The sequence below is a fragment of the Mirounga angustirostris genome, unplaced genomic scaffold (assembly GCF_029215605.1).
Source record: "Mirounga angustirostris isolate CCGP_5_RB_7025 unplaced genomic scaffold, mMirAng1.0.hap1 SCAF_14, whole genome shotgun sequence".
NCBI lineage: Eukaryota > Metazoa > Chordata > Mammalia > Carnivora > Phocidae > Mirounga > Mirounga angustirostris.
The window spans coordinates 78,690,840-78,708,512 of NW_026991722.1; the positions used below are offsets into that span (position 1 = coordinate 78,690,840).

Below are 17,673 nucleotides of genomic sequence, written 5' to 3' on the forward strand. Positions count from 1 at the left end.
CTGCTATAGATGGTCACCCACTGTGTCTTTCATGGAGCTTACCATGGCACCCTTCCTCGGTAGGTGGACTCAGCATCTCCACAATATCATCCGAGAACCCAGATTGATTTCCCATTTTGCTCAACCGTCCTTAATACTATTGGCTTCCCATTATCATTCTTGTTGCCTCATGGCCACAAAATGGCTGCAGCAGCTTCAGGTAGAATATCCCCAAAGTATAGGAAGTAGGGGCAGAGGCTATGTAACCATTGCATAAAATTTTGCCTTTCATTTTTTTTTTTTTTTTTTTTTTGCACCAGAGAGGGAAGCCTCTTGTGTGCACCAGGCTTCCTCTTTCATTTCATTGGCCGGCACTGAGTCCACATTCACCCCAGGATCAGTCACTAGAAAATTAGGGAGTATGAACCCATTATACTCGTCTCCAAGGCTCAGGAAGGGTCTCTCGTTCTCACCAGACCTTGGGATCGCCATCCCTTACAGAATCAGCTCATGTTGGCAAGGAAGAAGGATGTGTAGGCTTTTGGGTAAGTGACACTATTTTTTTCACCCTGTCACTTTTAGGAGGGATTCAGGGAGTGGGGAGATCCATGCTGGAGAGGCTCCACAAACACCTCAGAACTTGTGCTAAGCCTCTGAGGTATGAGGTGTGGTAAGAGCCTGTCACTCACTCTTAATACCCAGCATGAGAGGAGCAGGCCTGAGCCCCAGAGCTGAGGCAGGAGGTGAGCTCGGGGAGGAGGAGGTGGGGAGACAGGTGTGAAAGGGAAGGAGGATTTAGCAACCAAGTCTGGCCCCTCTCCCACACTCAGGCAGCAAGATTCCTGTAGTTTCAAAGCACCAGAATCTTGAAGGCTGAAACCACAGAGGGCAGGCCCCAAAGCCGTTCTTAGACATGATCTCCCAGATTCTGGATCACCTCAACCCCCACATCCAAACGAGGTCTTCCACTGCAAGAAATTGAATGTGGAGAAACCAGAAGTACTTAACCAGAGCTAAATTAAGCCTGTGGCACTCATACTTTCCCTAGGGTGGGATGGGAACCCAAGACCCACTTCACAGTGTGGGGTGCCCAGAGTGAGACATTGTAAAGAGACATTCTTCTCTATCTTGATAAAGGTGTTCTGAGATCTAAAGATGCAAAAAACATGAGATGTGAACTAAACACTTGCTATTCATTCATGCATTCATTCATTCATTCGTTCATTCAATCACTTTATTTTTTATTGTTATGTTACTCACCATACATCATTAGTTTTTGATGTAGTGTTCCATGATTCATTGTTTGTGCGTAACACCCAGTGCTCCATGCAGAACATGCCCTCTTTAATACCCATCACCAGGCTAACCCATCCTCCCACCCCCCTCCCCCTCAGAACCCTCAGTTTGTTTTTCAGAGTCCATCGTCTCTCATGGTTCCTCTCCCCCTCCGATTTCCCCCCCCTTCATTCTTCCCCTCCTACTATCTTTTTTTTTTTCCCTTAACATATACTGCATTATTTGTTTCAGAGGTACAGATCTGTGATTCAACAGTCTTGCACAATTCACAGCGCTCACCATAGCACATACCCTCCCCAGTGTCTATCACCCAGTCACCCCATCCCTCCCACCCCCCACCAGCAACCCTCAGTTTGTTTCCTGCGATTAAGAATTCCTCATATCAGTGAGATCATATGATACATGTCTTTCTCTGTTTGACTTATTTCGCTCAACATAATACCCTCCAGTTCCATCCACGTCGTTGCAAATGGCAAGATCTCATTCCTTTGGATGGCTGCATAATATTCCATTGTATATATATACCACTTCTTCTTTATCCATTCATCTGTCGATGGACATCTTGGCTCTTTCCACAGTTTGGCTATTGTGGACGTTGCTGCTATAAACATCGGGGTGCACGTACCCTTTCGGATCCCTACTTTTGTATCTTTGGGGTAAATACCCAGTAGTGCAATTGCTGGATCATATGGTAGCTCTATTTTCAACTGTTTGAGGAACCTCCATACAGTTTTCCAGAGTGGCTGCACCAGCTTGCATTCCCACCAACAGTGTAGGAGGGTTCCCCTTTCTCCGCATCCCCGCCAACATCTGTCATTTCCTGACTTGTTAATTTTAGCCATTCTGACTGGTGTGAGGTGGTATCTCATTGAGGTTTTGATTTGGATTTCCCTGATGCCGAGCGATGTTGAGCACTTTTTCATGTGTCTGTTGGTGACATTCAATCACTTTATTAAATGCCTACTCTGTGCCCCAAACTATTCTATTTTTTTTAAAGATTTTATTTATTTGAGAGACAGAGAGAGAGAGAGAGAACAAGCAGTGGGGAGGGGCAGAGGGAGAGAGAGAGAAGTAAACTCTGCACTGATCCAGGAAGCCCAAAGCGGGGCTTAATCCCAGGACCCAGAGATCATGACCTGAGCTGAAGGCAGATGCTTAACTGACTGAGCCACCCAGGCGTCCCCCAAACTATTCTAATTGGTAAAGATGCTGTAATGCTTCCTATAGTTTTGTGATGAAGCCCTAGGGGTTGTACTGCCTGGCTGCAAATCCCAGCTCCCCCACTTACTGGCTGCTAAGAGGCACGAAGGTCCTTAAGTACAGTAGTCCCTGTGAAGCTCTGAGTACAGTTCATGGCAAAATGTGTTTCATGAACATCAGCTCTTGTTTTAGGGATAACAGGGATGGATCCAGGTTTTATGGTGGGTGACGCTTACAGTGTGTGTGTGTGTGTGTGTGTGCATGAGGTAGGGGTCCAGGGTCAGTCTGGCCATTGTCTGTGGCAGCCATATCTCTTCAGCATCACCAAGCCTCCAAAGAAACAACTGTCTTAGTGTGGGGTCCTTTCATTTCCAAATGCCACCCGATTATTTTCCTGACAGTGGGGCATCTCAGGGTATTAGGCTATGTGTCTTGCAACGAGGCAGTCCTTAAAGAATGAAATTGTTGCCCGCACCTTCTCTGCAAAGAGGCGTCTGTGGCCTCCTCTTTCGAGGCCCCCAGAACAAACAGTACCTGTGATCTCCTCACCCAACACCACCTGTGATCTCCTCTCCCAACCGGGAATTAGACAGGCTTAAGAAATAATTCCTGAAGGGACAGGGCTGGGCTGGGGGGTGGATTTTTTTTTCTTTCTAAGAGTTGGTTGCAGTTTTGTAATATTGTTCTCCTGGGAGTGATGGAGGTGTGTCCTTTTTTAACTGGATTCTTGACAGGGAGTGAGGCAGAGAAAAAAAAAAGAAAAGAAAAATGGGAGAACACTTCCACTCCCTGGTGCTCATGGTGGATGCGGCCTTCTTTCTCCCTGTGTCCTCATGTGGCCTTCCTTCTGCATGTGTCTGTGTTCTAATCTCCTCTTCTTATAAGGACACCAGTCCTATTGGATTAGAACACACCCTAATGATCTTTTATAACTCACTTACCTATTTAAGGGCATTATTTCCAAGTGCAGTTGGACTCTGAGGTACCCGGGGTTAGTCCTTCAGCATATGACTTTGAAGGGGTGGGGGAGGGACACAGTTCCGATCATAACATGTTCCAAAGAAATATCATACCATAATCATATTATACCGTAATACCAGTATCACCATAAGTAGAAGTCACTCTAACTTGCCATAAATAGAAACACCTAGAACAGTGCCTGGTAGATGTTCAATATTGTTGAATAGATGATCTAATGATAGTAAAGTAAGTGCAAGAAGACAAAATTATTTTATAACATTCTGAGTAGATACTGGTGCTTGTTCAAGGCTCTGAGCCTGAGGTTCCTCTCTTGTTTTGCAGAAGGGAGACTGCAGGTTCTAGAAAGGAGTCAAAGACACATTAACACTGACCGAAACTTCCCGCTCTATTCAATTAGAAGGACTGAAAGAGAAAGAGAACAACTTTCTTTATATATGATTTAGTGTTGCTCTTTTACCTCCTACAACCGTCCGCCATCCCACTGATGGCTTATGTTCCACACCTCAGGAAACATTGGCCTGCCCACAGGACAAAGGTATGCTCTTGCTGGGGCACACAGAGTTCTCCTGACCTCTCTTCTACCCCACCTCTCTAGCCACATCCTCTGCCTGTTTTCCCACCACCTTATATTTCAAGTTGTCCCATCCTTGTCCATATCTCACATATCCCTCTACTTCTGCTTCTGTCCTGCCAGCCTGATGAAGTCCTCTTCATCCTTCCAGACCCATCCAAGGATGCCCCTGGCAGATGGGTAAGTTAAAAAAGTAGAATACAAGCTAGCATTTATAGTACAATTTCATATTAAAGGGAAAAAATACAAATATTGTTCTGGAAACCATACATACGAACTTAATAAAAAGTGATGGGAGGATGGTGATTTATTTTCTTTTTGCTTATCTGTGGTTTCTGGTATTTTGACAGCCAACATGTATTCTTCTGTAATTGTAATAAAAAGTTACTTTTGATGTTTTAATAGAGCAAGTGTCTTCATGTTTTCTTTTGGGAACTCTTTTCCAATATTATCCCGCTCCGCAAGATACATGCGCGTGCACACATGCACACACATGCCCCAGGCAGGTGAAGGTAATAACATTCTGCTACCTTTACATTTTGCACATAATTCTGTCATTTTATTAATCACATTGATTTGACATTATCTATTTACTTATCTCCTTCCCACCCCAGTCTACGAGGCAGTATCATTTAGACGTTAAGAGCATGGATCCCAGAACCACAATTTCTGGGCTTGAATTCTGGACCCGCCCCCTCACCCATTTCTTTACTGACTGTTAGGCATGGATCCTGTATCAGGTACTGTACTTGGCAGACAATGGCCCATGCATTCATGGGACTCCCCCCAAGACAGTTACCGGTGAGTATAATAAATCAGCAAACTCAGCAGGAAATTAGAAGGTGTAAGTGCTGAGCAGAAATGATGATGTAGAAGACAGTGAGAGAGACCAAGTGTGGAAGAATGTGTGAGGGGGACAAATACCCTTCACTGGAGTGGTCCATCGAGGCTTTGCAGAGAAGGGAAATTTTGAGTAAGAACATGCAAACAGTGAAGCTGTGATCCACACAGATCACTGGTGGAAAGACATTCCAGGTGCAGGGGATAGTCAGTGCAAACAGAACATGAGTATGCCTGGTACTGGGGACTCAGTTGTGGCCCCAAACCCCATATATTGAAGTCCTAACCCCCAATGCAACTGTATATGGTGACAGGAATTAATTAAGTTTCAACGAGGTCATAAGACTGGGCCCTGAGCTTCTAGGACTCGTTCTTACAGGAGGAGGAAGAGACACTAGGGGTGTGGGTAAGATGGGGAGCAGATCCCTCAGGGTCCAGATTCCTAATGGATGGGCATGGGGGTCGGGGAGAGAGAAAAGCTGGGGGTGAGTCCAGCATTTAAGGGATGAGCAATCAGAGGAGGTAGCAGCTGTCAACCAAGTTGGGAAGGTGTAGCTCAGTGGTTCCCAACTATGGGCGATGTTGCCCCCAGGGGACACTGGGCAGTGTCGGGAGATGGTTTGCGTTGCCATGAACTGGGAAGTGCTGTGGGCATCTAGTGAGTAGAGGCAGGAAGACTGTTAAACACGCTTGCACAGGACAGCCCTCCTTCTGCAACAGTGAAGAACGATCCAGCCCAAATGTCAGCAGTCCTGAGGTTGAGGAACCCTTGTATGGTACGCAGAGCAGGGTTGGGCTGGGCATGACACAGGTCCCAGAAAAGATCAGTGGTTCAGATTTGGACATATTAATTTCCCTTACTGGCTTTCTGTATACTGGTCGGGTGATATTAGGACATTATTTGACCTCTCTGGACCTCAGTTTTCTTATCTGTAATATGGGGATAAAATTTTCACTTACCTCCTAAGGGTTTCATGTATAAATGTAAAGCACCTGGAATGGTACCTAACACAGAGTAAGTGCTCGATACATCTTATCCATGATTATTGGAAGGGACACTGTGCCTTATTCATTGCCAGCACCAAGAACAGCCCTGGCATGCAGTAGCACTCAATGAATGCTTATGGACTGAGGCACCAAACTGACCCCAGGGTTACTGTCCGACTATACATGGCTTTTCTTCAGCACCCACTCAAGCTGGAAATTAAAGGTGAGCATCAAATGTCAGGTCGGTCAGCTTATTTCCCCAGAACCTGGGTAAGGACATGCAAAGTAAAGTTTCAGTTGAAACTTACTAGCAGAAAAGCATAGAGAACGAGGGGCCAGGTGTAACCAAACCCTCACTGTCAGCTCAGGTAGGCTTTCCACGAACCTCCCACTGGCTCTCCCTGAAGCCTCGGCTTTGTTTTTTTTAATGCAATTTCACTTATTTGCGGTTTTATAATTGATCATTCAAGTGGCTTTACCTGTCAAATTCTGTTAACTTATTAGTTAACAGACAAAAGTTTCATTAGGTCCAACCAAGCAAGAGGTCACACAACATTTCCATCACGATGCATGCAGCGTTAAGCTGTACTTTTGTTACTGGAGCTCATCGATTCATTTCTGCCCAGTGATGACCTGAGAGAGTTTCTCTTGGACTCCAATCCGTCCTGCTGGGACATCTTCTGGAGCCTGCTATGGCTTCATTGTCCTCCTGTCCCTCTATCTTGTAGCCTATAGGGATGCTTTCACATGGACCAAGCTTCAACCTGATGTGTGACTATATGCCAAACACATGGGGTGTGGGGATCTCTCCATGAGCCAAGCAAGCATGTTGCTTGCATTCCTTGTGTCTACTAGGATGACTTCAGGTGCAAGCAGCAAAGTTAAACTTCATGTCCAATATCAGAATGTTCGTATACATATGCATCTGTAAGATATAAAATCTGGCAGAATAGATCACTCAGCTGTAGAGCAATCCCGACCTTGGCTCATTCAGTGGCTCAAACTCATCACCAAAAGCCTTGGCGTTACTCACCATTGTATTCTTGACAGCTAGCTCCATGCTGGGTAGATAGGAGCTCAAAGAACTTTTGTTAAAAGGATGAGAAAAAAAAGAGTAGATCTGATTCCAGCTTAAGGCCCTCTTATACTCGCATATTTCTTAGCCTCCCACCAGGACACAATAATGTCCAGGTAGAACAGATTATTTTTTCCCCACGTTGGGATTTTTTTCATATTTTTGTTTTAAAGTATTTCCTATAAACAAGTACTGACATACACATATACATATATTATGATTTTATTTAATTATATGTTACTTACACATCATGTACCTAGTAGGTTTCAAGAATAGTAAAATTCATGTTCATATAACTTACTGATCAGTGTTAGAAACAGGACTTACACTACTGGATCTTTCTGTGTATCCACCTCCAATCACATTTCTCTCCCTTCCCACTCCAGAGAGCTCATCGTTAATCTGCGTGTTATATCACTGCTTCATTATTGTCCTTTCGGTGTTCCTTTTCAAGAGCAAGAGAGCATTCCCATGGACACCCAAGACTTTCCTCATGTTTTATTGGCCAGAACGGGGCCATGTGCCTGTCCACTAATTGATCACAGGAAAGAGGTTGGTTATCATCTGCTTGAGTTAATCAGGATTTTTAGTTTTTTAGTCTTGAGAAGAAAATTCCAAAGGATGTATTAAAGATTAAATCGTAACACATATGTTACCCTGTCATGATGTTAAGTTACTCAATTATCAAGAGCTATTTCTTCCGATCTGTAGGTCAGCTTACCCTGCCAACTGCCATCCTGAAGCTACACACTCACACCCACACACACTTACACACAACTCTGGAATTGGATAGTCCTGAGTATATATGTCCCAGCTCAGTGATCAGGCATATTTTTTTTAACTCTCTTTGCTCTCATTCCGTTGACAGTGACTTTTACATAGCTGTTACGTGCCAGACACTTAGGTGCCCCAAATACAATGATGAGGAAGAAACCGAATCCTGTCCAGGGAAGAGAATAACCATGATCCAAAGACTCATACAAATAAACACAAAATCATAATTCTAACTGACCTGGTGAAGGTGAGCTATGTGCTGTGAGGGTCCATGATGGGCGCTCCGTGGGGGGCTTTGCTACAAAGTGATTGCAATGGGATCCGGAGGAAGAAGAAGCATTGGTGAGGCTGCAGTCGCCGTGGGCTGGACCTGGCCCATACGCCACGTGAGCAGAGAGAGTTCTCGTCTCAGGAATTTTGCAAGCTGCTCACTGAGCACTGTCATTAATAAGAACTAAATTATATATACATAAAATTAAATATGCTATGTTAAAAAAAAAAAGTAATACGTTCTCAAAACTCATCACGTCCTCATTATCCTACTACCTCTGTGCTCTCAGGATCATTTGTGAGTGTTATAGTCAGATGGTGGGGATGCTCCTTAATGACCAGTTGAGCTGGTGAGGCTTCTCTTCCCGACCCCATGTTTCGGTGACGTCATGTGTATAGCTGGACATTGGCCACAGTGGCCATGTTTACACCACAGAAACTGGCAAATGCTACAGATCAGGTTTTGCTTTTTGTTTTTGCCTCCCTCCCCCGAAGAGCCAGTTAGTAATCACCTACCAGCATGCCACGGGGCCAAGGGATCTAGAACGTTCTAGGCAGTAGGCTAAGCCTGTGAAAAGACACAGTGATGGAGAATAACACAACACATTTGAGACATTGAAGTAAGGTCGCCGAGAATATGAAGAATCTCTACTCCAAAGAATTTTTGGGACTAAACAAAATAATCTGTGTAAAAAGGCATTTAACACAGTTCCTAGTACATACTAAGTCCTTGATGATCAGAGTTAGTTTTTTTAATGCTCCTTGGTGCTCTGTGTCTTCAAATGGTAGTTGTGTATATTTGGGCCCAGCAGTTTGAACAGCACGGTGGTAGGGGCTACCGGCTGCCCCCCCATACCCACCCCCAAACTGCAGGGCAGTGGGGTGCTCGGTTACTAATATTTGTGATCTCAGGCTCCAGGAAGCGAGGGGCATCCATGTCGCTTAGTGCTGACTAATGTGACATAAGCTGAAGGTCTCTGAAATGGTTCGCTGTTTGCTCATACTTCCTGGGATGCTCCCACATCCCTGGAATGCGGATGTGCAGCTTGAAGGTACAAGAGGTGCTTTGCATGGGGTTACAAGCATGAAAATGAACAGGGAAGGAAAAACAGAAGACCCGGATCACCGATGCTAGCAGTGAGCTATTGGAATTGCCCTAGATTTTTTATGCATTTGCTCTGAAACCCCCTATCCAAGCCACTGAGGCTAGATGTTCTGTTACTTACCGCCAAACACATTTCTCACTGCTGCAAAGTGGATTTTCCAGCCATATGGTATAAAAAGCAATATGGCACCAAGAGGTCGGAAGACTCTAGAAACCTGCTGCAGGAAGGGTGGGCGTGAACAACAGGATCAACACCACGTGAGAGCTTGTTACCCATGTCCTCAGGCCTCACCGCTGTCTCCTAATCAGATTTACCTTAAACAAGATCTCCAAGCATTTCATTAGGAGATTCTCACAAAGCGGAAGGTTCCCTGAACTTCTTGATTTGCGGACTCCTGCCTGTGGAAGATGCCCTAAGGATGCAAAGCCAGAACCTACCATGGAAGCAGATTTTTTCAATGCTACGTGGACCTCATCCCAGGCCTCATAAGGCAATCAGCGTTTGCTCTGAGCAGCCATCCAAAGTGATTTCCAGATTACCCAACACCCAGAAATGAAGCCTAAATATCCATTCCTTGATAAACACACTCAGGCCCTTGAAAGTTCAAACTCTGTGTTGGGTCCTGACCTCTGAAATATTTATACACAGTGATGCACCTTCCAGATAACATCTCCTGGAATCTGCCTAGCAGCCAGGCTGCAATGGGGCCAGAGTTAATAAATGCTCGCCTTGTCTATAATTCAGCAAGAGAGCTTTCGCCGAGCCCCCAGACGCAGCTAAGAATAGGCAGGTTCCTTCTCATCTCTGAGAGTGCCAACGTCAAAAATAAGTTTCCCGTTTCTCTCCTTCCTCCTCCAGACTACACTTTAGAGGCTCTCGGCATTGGTGCCCTCCTGGCATATGCCCAAGAAATACCCTTGTTTGTTGGAATGGATTCAGCTCTTGGCTGATTTCTTCCTTGTACTATTCCTTGCCAGACTAGTTCAAGCTTGGGTCATCCCTGTTTGGGTTTCTTGATTAACCCCAAGTCTCCCAGGGAAAGGGAGAGACAAAATGCTTTGTTAGAGGAACAACACCATGGGCCAAGCCAGCCTGAGCTTGTCTTCTCTCCCCATGTGGACTCTCTAGAACAACTCTCCTCTTTTCTGTACTTGGCCAGTTCTATGCTCTGCCCCTGTTATGGAGCTGGGTTTCCCTGCCTGTCCCCCAGTCTGAAGGAGAGCCTGGAGACCAGGAGCCTCAGAATGCAGCAGACTGAAATCAAATCTCAGCTTCGAGGGGCACCTGGGTGGTTCAGTTGGTTAAGCATCTGCCTTCGGCTCAGGTCATGATCCCAGAGTCCTGGGATTGAGCCCTGCATCGGGCTCCCTGCCCCACAGGAAGCCTGCTTCTCCCTCTCCCTCTGCTGTTCACCTTGCTTGTGTGCTCTTTCTCTCTCTCTCTCAAATAAATAAATTAAATCCTTAAAAAAAATAATCTTAGCTTCAACTCTCACCAGCTGCGTGACCAGGAGTAAGTGATGTAAACTTTCTGAACCCCCACGGTCCCTGTCTGTGACATGGGGGAGGATGATGCCTGCAGACGGCTCATGCCAAGAACTTTGTACCCACCTACTAGAATATGTCTGGAGAGGGGCAGGATTGTTGCTTGTGTTGGCTGCCTTTGGGTCTCCAGAACCTAGAACAATGCCTGGCCTGTTGAAGTTACTCGAGAACTGTGTTCTGGATAACCGATCCTCACAACAATCCTATGACGTAGGTTCTATAACTCTTCCATTTTGCAGATGTGGACATTGAGGTTCAGAATGCTTAAGTCTACCGTCCAAGGTCACATGGCCTGCATGGGACAAAGCCAAGATTAGAACACACACCCAGCTGGCTACAAAGCAGCGCCGGCCACCCTACTGAGCGGCGGACATTAGACAGTTGAACAAATGTGCATGCATATTTCACAGGCCATGAGGCGGTCAGGAAGGGCTGCTCCCTCTTCCTCTTGACCTCCCTGCCCCACTCTACTTTATGTACCCCCGTTCCCCAAATGCTCCTTCATGTTGGATAACAATATCATGAAGGGAAAAAAAAATATCCCTTGGCTTGGCTTCTTCAGGTCCCACAGGTGATAGAAAGCAGGGCTTCAGACCCAAGGAAGCGTGGAAATGGGGCATATTCATCTCCAGGACATTCTAAGGACTTGGCGTTTTTGTCCAAGACCATAGCCTTCTTTTTCTCAGCCTTGACTTTGCCATCACAGGTGAGTTGTGGCCGTACGTCTACATAGTATGTATGATCTTCTCAAAGTGTGATCTGTAGACTAGCTGCTTGTTAGAATTCAGATCCCTGGGCCCTGCCCCCAACCCACTGAATCCAAATCTCCGGGGGGCGGCGTGGGGTGGCGCCAGAGTGTGCATTTTCCACAACCTCCACAAGATCCCCATACTCTTTCCCTCTGATGAACAAATCAATAATGGTTTAGGTACACAGATAGGAAGGGTGGGCATCTCTAGATGCAGGTCCAATACTTGTGACAATGCTTCCAACCCAAGGAAGCATGGAAATGGGGGCATATTCATGACTTGTGGTCCCTATCTTTTACTCATCAACTCTCAGTTGAGGGTCTCAAATGTGCCAGGCACTATTCTAAGGGTCGTGCAATATGGCGTTGGATAAAAAGCAAACTCCACCCTCTAGCTGCTTACATTCTACTGGAGCTAGCAGAAGAAACGAAACCCATTCGGACTGCCAGAGTAGGGGTCTGGTCTGAAATACCTCCTCCCCAGAGGTCAGGCATTGCTGTTTTCTCTCTCAAATGGGCACATCACTCTCCGTTCACGCCCCATGTCTGAGTGTCTGATCAATTGCGAAGTCCTACCATGCTTACATCCTACCGTATTTTGAATCTGGTCACCTGTCTGCATCGTCACTGCATGGTCCAGAACACCACGAACGCTCATTGGGCAATAGCAACAGCCCCGCTCCCACCAGCCCCGCTATCACCAGCCCTCACCTCATGATCCACACAATGGCCCTAGCACAGGGCACTGGGAAGTCCTGCTTAGGGCTTTCATTTGGACAGCAGAGGGCCGCAAAAGTAGCCCAGTGCCATCATCTCTTCAACGACCACTGAGACCAGTATATGTAGACCCTGGAGTCAGATCGCCAACATCCAAATGTTGGTTTTTGCCACTTTCTCGTGCGTTTTTAACCTTGACCTTGACCTGTCTGAGCCTCAGTTTCCCCATGCCAGACAGAAATAAAAGTTACACTCACCTATTTGTAGGCTTATTGAAAAGTTTATGCACATGAATATATGTAAAAGGTTTAGAACCGTGTGAAGCATGGAGTAGTGAGCACGCTCGAAGTGTTATCCATTATTGATTTGTTCATCTGGCCAAGTGTTGTGGGGGCAATTAAAAGACACAAAGTACCTTAAGTGCGGTACAGAGTGCTCTTGCATCTGAACAGATAGAATTGTTATTTTCCCTGACCAAGCCAGTTAGCATTTTTTTTTTAAGATTTTACTTATTTATCAGAGAGAGAGGGCGTGGGAGAGCGAGAGAGCACAAGCAGGGGGAGCGGCAGGTTCCCTGCTGAGCAAGGAGCCCAGTGTGGGGCTTGATCCCAGGACCCTGGCATCATGACCTGAGCCGAAGACAGGTGCTTAACCAACTGAGCCACCCAAGCATCCCCAGTTAGCATTTTTTTAATGAATTACTCACACACAGGACAGTGGGCACAATGAGGCAACTCTGCAGGGACATGGACTTCCAGATGCCCACCCTTCCTATCTGTGTACCTAAACCAATGCATATCTCTGGAGTTCTCTCCCGATTAACTGCAGGAAGGATGTGGCTTCATGCTCACCCACTCCAAGCCTGACAAATCTTTAAGCTCCCTCTCTCTGCTCACGAGCGTCCTGGCCCCTGACCATTGTCCGTGCAATGGGAGAAGGCCCCTGATTGCTGATCTCTACCTGTGGCTCCTGGCCCAGAAAGTCGGGCACCTCATCCCCTCCCCTACCAACCTTTTTTCCACCCCCTTCTGACTATTCCTAAGTCCTTTGTCAGTGTCTGTTAGATTTTTCACTGAAGGGGGAAAAAAAAAAACCTACTTCCTAAAATGTTCAAAAGTCTTTCCTCAGTTTGTTATTAAAGCAATTATGTAGCATAACACACCGAAATTGCAAAAGGTATTCTAATGGAAAACAAATGCTCCAGACAGGCAACCGACTGGACTCAGAATCTTTATTGAAAAATGAGGGGAAGGCGATTAGTGGGGGAAAGGCAGGGGAGGAAAGATTTTCCACCTGGCCTTGGACAGTACATCAAACGGCCGTCAAAAGGATGCTATTTATAATCATTATTGCTCTGTCTTTAGAGCCCTGTTGGTCTGACCATTCCTCCTGCCTGTTCCTTCCTTCCCTATCCGTTCCCCACTCCCCACCTTTGCACGCAGCCTGGTTCACATGGCCACCATCTTTTAGAGCTGGGTCACTAGGGGCCACGTCCCGGAGGAAGCTTATATGGTTTGAGGTCCACGTGCCAGCCAGCCAGCTTCCCATGTGTCTCCATGGGGTCCCGACATCTTTACAAACTCATTTCAACTTCCCTAGACATAACTGCCAACAACACAGCTCAACACCTAGGAGAGAAGCCGGCCCACCCGAATGTCCCATGGAAGCTAAGTGTTCTGGGGATATGGGCCCAAGTAGAGTGAATGCCACAGGAAGAAAAAAAAAAGCCAAGGGGAAGATACCTTCATTGCACAAACATTTATCAGGCACCTCTGACACACCCAATGCTATGCTCGGCACTGGAAAGATGTGGGTGGAAATAAAAGTGGCACAGAGCTCCCTGCGAGGGTTGACATTAATGGAGACGGTAGATTTAAGCTTCAGCCAGTGCGGCTTGGAACGACTTGGGAGGATTCTGAACTCAGAAGAGAACAACTCTGTGATGGATTATGTATGCCATAGACACAGCAGGGAGGAATGGCAGCACTGTACGTGTTGGACAAAGCTGTCTGCTCTTCTTCAACTTGAACGTGCATGCAAATGAGTGGAGATCTTGTTAAACTGCAGATTCGGATTCAGTAGACCTGGGGCGAGACCTGAAAGTCTGCATTTGCAAGCTCCTCCCAGGTGACGTGGATGCTTCTGGTCCGTGAACCACACTTGGAATGGCGAATGTCTTGTGGAGCTTACGGATGAAACGACCACGTTCCAGATCAGTCATTCTCAGGGTCAAATAACTTTGTCTAAATCGTTGAACTGGGGAACAAGAGATTGCAGGGTAGATTCTCAAAGAGCAATTTGGCATCTGCTCTCCCAGGGTCCCCAAATTGAAGGCAGGGGTCCAGCCAGCTCAGACCTTGAACAGGCGGCTTCCGTTGGTCGGTTGAGAACAAATGAAGGCTCCCAGAGGGCGGCAGCCTCGGCTCAGATCCCCAACCAGGAGTTCAGATGTTTTTCCAAACCAACTCCAAAGCTTCCACATGTCTCTGGGGGCCTCCTAGGCACTCCAGCTAAAGCTCCAGAAGGTTACATTCCTGGGTGAGCCCTTGGGCAACACAACCTCCCCCTTGGCTGAACAGACGATCACTTCAAAGGTCTTCTTTCTTGTGGTATTTTAGTACCTCTGACCTTGGCCAAGAACCACCAGCCCAGAGGCGTATGAAAGTGAAAAAGAAAAGGGGAAACATCGTTCATCGACTTCCCCACTCCCAGCCAAGCAAAATCTGCCAAAGCTTTTTGCTTGGACTAAGTTTGAGTTTGCATGAAGATCCAGTGGGACCTTACAGGGTCAGTTACCCCTCAATTTAATTCCGCACCTGAACACTCTTTTTCTCAGAGGAGCAGAAGGCCCCCACCAGGTAGATGATGTGGTATTTTATTTTATTTTGAAAGATTTATTTATTTACTAGAGAGAGAACATGAGTGGGGGGGAAGGGCAGAGGGAGAGGGAGGATCTCAAGCAGACTCCCCACTGAGTGTGGAGCCTGATGCAGGGTTCAATCCCATGACCCTGAGATCATGACCTAGCTGAAACCAAGAGAAGGACGCTCCACCAGCCGAACGACCGGGGTGCCCCTGATGTGGTATTTTACTTTTTATTTATTTATTTATTTATTTTTAAAGATTTTATTTATTTATTTGACAGAGAGAGAGACACAGCGAGAGCGGGAACAAAAGCAGGCAGAGTGGGAGAGGGAGAAGCAGGCTTCCTGCCGAGGAGGGAGCCCGATTCGGGGCTTGATCCCCGGACCCCGGGGTCAAGACCTGAGCCGAAGGCAGATGCTTAACGACTGAGCCACCCAGGCGCCCCCTGATGTGGTATTTTAAATACTGCAGTTGCTCAAAGAAAATCTTGGAACCATGCAGTGAGAGGAGTGACACAGTATACAGGAAATCTGTCTTTGGTGACCAGCTACTCCTCCCCTGCGTATGGGTGGATAGAGAAGAGGTAAAGAGCAGAGGACTTAGAAATCCAACTCTTGGGGTTGAGATCCTAGCTTCACCACTTACATGCTATTATCTCATACTCTTTCCTGCTCAGGTGCTATGGCCTGGCTATACTGCCCAGCTTCCTGTTCCTCTAAGCTCATTCCTACCCCAGTGCCTTTGCACCTGCTATTTCTGCTTAGAAGCATTTTCCACAAATCTTCATGTGGCTGCTTCCCTCTCATCATTTGAATTACACCTCCTATATCACCTCTTCAGAGAGGCCTTAACTGATCATACTGGCTAAAGGAGCCCTCACCCCACTCTGGCCACTCTTTAGCACATTGCCCCAATTCATTTGTTTCATGGCACTCATCTCAATCTGAAGTGGAATTGTAGCTTTTCATCTGTTTATATTAATTGTACATATTTTCCTTTAGAATAGAAGCTCTGCGAGTTTAGGAATTTGTCTTCTGTTCACTGATGTATTTCCATACACTTTGAAGAGTTCCTAACACATAGAATGTATTCGGTATGTATTTATTATTACTGTTGAATAAACAATCTCTCAGCCATAGCGATTGGCTCAGGGGTAATTTTGTGATTCAGACTAGGCCAATAAGAGTGTTCAGGGCTGTTAATAGAAATGTTCTCAGCTCTTGAGTTAATGAAAAGGAATGCTATTTTCCACTGGAAGGGTGTGGGTGTTGACTGTCAGAAGTTATCTTGCCTATTGGGTAGAGAAAGCCTGTCCAAGGGATAGGTTAAGCCCTGACCACAAAGCATGAGCCATGCTTGAAACCCAGGAAGATCTACCTTTGGCCTTTTCAGTTACAGGGACAAGACGTCACCTACTTCCTCCCCATAATCAAAGCTTAAACTGAGCTCGGTTTCCGTCATGCAAAATTGACAGAATCCTGAGCAATACACGCTGGACTAGGGTAGGATGGGGGTTATGTAACCTCTCTACTGCTCCCAAGCTATGGGACATTATCATAGGTCAAATGATGGTTCCCCCCCGTAAAAATATGCTCACCCAGAATCTGAAAATGTGACATTTGGTAAAAGGTCTTTGCAGATGTATTTAAGTTAGGATCTTGCAATAAGATCATCCTGGATTATCCAGGTGGGCCCTAATTCCAATGACAAGAGCCCAGTAAGAGATGGGCAGGAGAGGTTTGAGAAGAAGGAGAAGGCCACACGAGACAGAAGCACAGATCGAAAGGATGCTGTCACCAGCCATGGAATGCCCAGAACCCTCAGAAGTTGGTAGAAGCAAGGAACAGATCCTCCCCTAGAGCCTTCCGAGATGTGTGACCCTGCTGACATGTCCATGTGGGCCCAGGGATACTGATCTCAGACTTCTGGCCTCCAAAAACTGCGAGCAAACAAATTTCTGTTGCTTGAAGGCATCAAGTTGGTGGTGAGTTGTTCCAGCAGCCCCAGGAAACTACTAGAGACCTCCTATAGCCCTTTTTTAGTCTCAGTTCCCTTTTATAGGAAAATAATAATTCCTGCCCCGTTCCTATCAAAGAAGGGATCAAGTGATGCCAAATTAGCCTGGCCCCAAATCCCAGCTCTGTCACCTGCCGGCTGTGTATGTGTGATCTCGGGCAGCCCTTGTTTCCCGAGAGCCACAGTGACTTTATTTGTGAAACAAGAGCATTTGTGACACTCTTCCCATACATTTGTTAAAGGATTAAATGAAGTAACACATCTGAGGTTCTTTGTGCCTCGCCTGGCGCACAGCTAGTGCTCACTGAATGACCATTTTCGATGAAAGCATGCTTGTATTTGCTCGCAGTGATGTTGCCCCCTTAGGGGGTTCACTGTCAAAGAAAACCTTGCATTATTATTGCAGGAGGCTCCGTGAAACGCCGATGAACAGTACCATCATTATTGTTAGACCCGTGATTTTCGAATGTCATGATTAGTTACCAAGGTGGCTGAATAGGAATTATTCGGAGAGATGAATGAAGGCACCGATGACTGGATTCTGCTAGACGCTCCTTAATTGAGAGTCAGGAAGCAGGGCCAGGAACGTGGGTTTGAAATAAGCCACGGCAACATGTGGGAGCCCCTCTTTTAGATCAACATGTGTATGATTATTGCTTAGGAAACAGTTGCTGAAAAGTGCCAGATACGAGCTACCCGGTGCG

The 17,673-nt window shown here is 46.3% G+C and overlaps 1 long non-coding RNA gene across 1 annotated transcript in view; it reads right to left on the bottom strand.

Annotated features, from left to right (window-relative positions):
- The window catches only part of LOC135362452 (uncharacterized), a 29,364-nt gene extending 18,659 nt beyond the window's left edge, over window positions 1–10,705 (bottom strand). The window contains exon 1 of the long non-coding RNA XR_010407186.1: window positions 10,690–10,705. This is a non-coding gene — a long non-coding RNA (uncharacterized LOC135362452). The remainder of the gene's footprint in view (window positions 1–10,689) is intronic.
- Window positions 10,706–17,673: the final 6,968 nt, after the last annotated feature.